This window comes from Camelus dromedarius, chromosome 18, assembly GCF_036321535.1.
Source record: "Camelus dromedarius isolate mCamDro1 chromosome 18, mCamDro1.pat, whole genome shotgun sequence".
Taxonomy (NCBI): Eukaryota; Metazoa; Chordata; class Mammalia; order Artiodactyla; family Camelidae; genus Camelus; species Camelus dromedarius.
The window spans coordinates 3,619,199-3,624,148 of record NC_087453.1 but is presented as its reverse complement, the minus strand read 5'-3'; positions in this window follow the sequence as shown (position 1 = coordinate 3,624,148).

Below are 4,950 nucleotides of genomic sequence, written 5' to 3'. Positions count from 1 at the left end.
AGTGCAGAACCAGGATGGGAGAAATAATTCCGCTGTGAAAGAAGAGCAGGAATTTGCTGATGTGCTTGGGCAGACACCTTGGGTGCATCTGTGAGAACGAACCTGGGGTGCTCGGGCATGGAAGGCGGGCTTTGCCTTTCCATTGGAATGCAGTTATGGATTTGGGTGCAGTCCTCCAGGAGGCGGACACCTGCTTTAGCAGTTTGCTGGGTTTTGTTTTGTTTAATAAGCTCTGTTCAGAGGATTTTTTTTTTTTTTTGGTCTTTTCTTTCGAGGGGGGGTAGTTATGTTTGTTTATTTTTTTAATGGAGGAGCCCAGGACGCTGTGCGTGCTAAGCGTGTACTCTGCCACTGAGCTCTACCCCCCCCCCCCAAAGCCCTTTACCGTTTTGGCTAATGTTCTGAATGCTGCTCTGTGCAAAGTGACATGGGAAGGCCAGTAACACTTTGGCATAAAGTAGAGGAAAGAATTCCAAGACTTCAGGAGACAGGAATGCTGAATTGGGACCATCCTCTCCTTCCCACTCACCTAGGGCCACCCCCAACCCATGTCTCCCATGAGGCCTAGAAAGACGACATTTACCTTTGCCCCGAGGAATGGTTTGGTGAGGAAGAAGCCAGTCATTTAAAAAGGGGTTTTAGTTCTCCTAGACAGGGAATGCCGCTGCTGGGGGCTGCAACTGGCCTCCCGGATCAATTGAAGTGGGGACGGGAGGAGCCAAGCATGGCTGGTCCAGGTGAGCACTGTTACCTGCCAGAAGCTACGTGGACCTGGTTATCATAACAGGCAACAGGGCAGCATGTTTATTTAACTCCACAAAATGGTGTGGTGCCCAGATCTTAGCTGTGGTTAATTAATTATAGGGTTCTCCGGCATTAAAGTGACAGATGACTCTTTTTTTTCCCCATAAAGTCAGTCCAGGTCTAATGAGAACAGGCACAACTTAAGAAAGTCACCAAAGTCAAGACACAAGAGCACCGCGGCCTTTTATGTGAGTCTCAGTGCAGGGCCACTCCGCTGATGGGGCGTCTCCAGGCCAGACTCACGTCGATGTCAGGTGGCCTTGAGACCTAGAGAAGCCTCAGGGCAAATTACCAGTCTTCTTCCTCACATTCCCCAGAGAGAAGTGCGCCCCAGGAGAATGGACACACCCAAATCTTTGGTCTACTCGGTACTCACTCCGAGTTAGTGCTAATTCCCGGGATCCCATGAACCCCGATCGTCTCTGTCGTTGGGCATTTGGAGCGAGGATGAGGAGGAGCCAGAGATAAAAGGAGTCAAGCTCAGGCGCACCTACGGCAGGCTCCTCCCAAGGCTGGCTCCTGTTCAAGTGCAAACAGCCGGGATGGCTCGCCTCCATGTGAGGCGGAGCCCCTGACTGGCTTACCCGAGGCGCGGAGTAGGCGGGGCCAAGAGGAAGACACTGGAACTTCTCTCCAAAACAGCAACCAAAAGCAATATTGCCTCTCGAAGAAAAATACAGATTCTTATAACCATCAAAATATTCGGAAGGGGTGTGCTCGCTGGTTCCTATGACATCCTCACCGAATGCACAGTCCGGCCCCTGCCCAAGATGTCACTGAATTAACACAAACTTAGTCAGGTGGCTTCTCCTGGCTGGACAGATCCAACACAGTGTCTGGAGACTGGTGTGCACTTTAATTTAGCAGGGGCAGCAGATGTTTTCTTCATTCCTTTACCATCCTTCCTCAAAGCCCTCTCTCGTCCCGGGACTTACGTGGGTCCCACAGAACAATTCGCACAACACTAGCTGGTCAGTGACACTGACAGCATCACGCCTGGTAGACCAGGAAGGTGAGCAGTAATACCCGCCCCCAGGATTTCTTTTTCATGGCTTTTCTGCACCAAGAGATCCTTGGAGGGGTAGACATGTGTTCGTCCATTATCCAGCACGTTGGTTCCCGCAGCCGGAGGAGTGCTATTCAGCCCTAAGCAAAAGCATGTGTATCTCACCCAGAGACTCTGGGCGTGCAGCTGTGTTTTAACTGGTTGTGTCTTTGCGTTATCTTCTTCTGGAAAATAAGTGAGATTTTAGGGTTATTTAGCAGATGCACAGGGAGGATTTTTTAAACCTTACGCACGTGGGGATTATGAGCACGTGTCTGTGCACACACCCCTGTGTGCACGCACACGTGAAAGCCAAGGAGTGGACGGCAGCCAGCATTTACGGGCTTGCCCTGGCCAGCACCGCAGTGCCCTGAGGGAGCAGTTATCCTCAAGTCTAGTCATATGATGCCGAACGGGACGCCAGTCGGAGGGCCTTGCTCTCGTGGCCACAGAACGGGGCAAATGACTCAGGCCAATCTTAATTCGTTATTGGCAGGAACATTTTAAGTGGCAAGACACAGAAAACCCAGAGAACATGGCTTTTGAATGAAGAAAACCGAAGTGGCATTGATCGGATAGTCCACACAACAAGAGCAGAGCACGCATTTTTCCAAGTACACGTGGAGCATTCCCCAAGCTAGAGCCTGCTGTGGGAAATAAAGCCAAGCTCAATGCACTGAAGGGAACTGGGATCACACAAAGTGTATTTTCTGCCCACAAAGGAATCAAGCTAGAAATCAAGAACAAAGGGAATCCGAAATAGCCTCGAATATCTGGAAACTAAACAACACACTTCTAAATAACCCCTGGGTCAGGGAAGAGTCTCAGGGGCAGTTAAAAATATTTGGAATTACATAAGAATGAACACACAACTAATCAAAAGTTGTAGGCTGAAGGTAAAGCAGTGCCCAGAGAAAAAAAATCATAGCATTAAATACTTATGTTAGGAAAGAGGAAAGGTATCAAACCAGTGATCTGCAGAAACCGATGAAACTGAAAAATTGAAAAATTATAGAGAAAACCAAACCTCAGATTAATAAAATTTATAAATCTCTTGCTTTATTATGGAAAAAGAAGAGAAGACATAGATTACAAATATTAACAAGAATGAAAGATTTTACACTGTGGATCTTAGATATTAAAAGGATATGGGAATATTTTAAACATACCTATAAATTTGACAACTTAGATGCAATGGACAAATTCCCTAAAAGATACAAACTTCCTAAGCACACTAAAGGGGAGATAAATGATATTCCTATTATCTTATAAACAGATATTCTCATATATAATATCATAGTTTAAAATCTTCCCCCCAAGCCCCAAATCAAACCAGACCAAAAATCCAGTCCTAGAGGGCTTCAGTGGTGAATTCCACCAAACATTTAAGGAAGAAATAATACAAATTCTCACAAAATCTTCCAGAAAATGGAAGAGAAGAATTTGCTTTCCAATTCATTTTTGAGGCCATTACCCAATATCAAAACCTGAAATAAATATCGAAAGACGAAGTAACTGTCAGACCACTATCCATCATGAACATAAACACAAAAATTGTCAACAAAATATTAGAAAATTGAGTCCAGCAATAAGAAAAATAAAAAAGAATAGAAATATCATGAAAACGTGGAATAGATTATCCTGGGGATGCAAAACTCGTTCAGTTTTAAGAATCAATTAATGTTACACCTGTAGCTTATATAATAGTGGCATTTTAATGAAAAATAAACTATCAATTAATGTAATTTAATAAAGCAAAGAAGAAAACCCAAATGAGCATCTCAGTGATGCAAGCAAAAAAAAAAAAAGAAAAAGAAACAAGAAAATTGAAAGCATTTGACAGAATCCAACATTAATTTATGATAAAAACTTCCCATAAGGTAGGAATAGAATGAACTTCCTCCCCTGAATCAAAGGCAATTATAAAAAACCAACAACTAACATGTTTAACTGGGAAAGACTGAAAGCTTTCTCCTAAAATCAAGAACAATGCAAGGATGTTGACTGTTACCCCTTCTATTTCGCACCACCCTGGACGCCCTGGCCAATGGAATAAAGAACAAGAAAGAACATTATAGAGATTGGTAATTAAACAGATAAAGCTCTTGAGTCACAGCTGACGTGATTGTCTAGGTAGAAGATACAAACGATCCTACTGTTAAAAAGCTTCTAGAACCAATAAATGCATTCAGCAAGGTCCCAGTGTACCAGCTCAAGTCAATCAATTACATTTCAACTCACCAACAAGAAACAATTACAAAGCGGAAAATTTTAAAGTACCACATACAAGGGCACGAAAAATCATGAAATATGTAGGCTAGAATCTAACAAAATACGCTCGAGATCTGCACACTGAAAAATACCAAACGTTGATGAAAGAAAGGAAACAAGGTCTAAGTAAGTGGAGAGAGATTTTCGTGGACAAGAGTTAGGAGACCCAATAGTATTCAGGTGTAAATTCCACCAAAATTGCCTATGAATTCAGTCAAATCCCAATCAAAATCCTAGAAAGATTTTTGTACAAATATACAAGCTGATTCCAAAAATGTATATGTCAAAGTAAATGAACGCTCAGTGCCAAAACAATTTTTAAAAGAAAAAAATGAGCCTCCCCGTTTCTGGCCTGGCATATAAGGAGCTCAGAAGTCACCACTCCTTCCTAACAAGTGAAAAACCGAACAAACTGAAACATGAGCACATCTCAGATCCATCAGGGAAACGGGATCCCAGGGCAGACCGCAGTCCCCCGTCTCCCGCCCCCACATAGAGACACACTGCGGAAGGAATCACAGCCTACTGGCGCAGGGACCGCCAAGTCACCGCACCGCGGAGGTGAAGTCCGGGCCGGACAACCTGAACTTTTGATTTGAGGAATTGCTGGAGGCTCCGTGTGGACAAGTGTGAGAGTTAAAAACTTCAGGAGGACCCAGTGATAGGAGAACCTCCACGCTTTTCTGGTTTTTGCCTCCAGGAACTTTACCTGGCCCTCACAGTGACTAGCAACGTTCCCTCCTGCTTCCTGGGAGGGAGAGAGGCCAGGAGCCAGGTTTAAACACCCCAGAGATTCTGTTCTTAATAAGTCATGCCCCTAGGAGAAACTG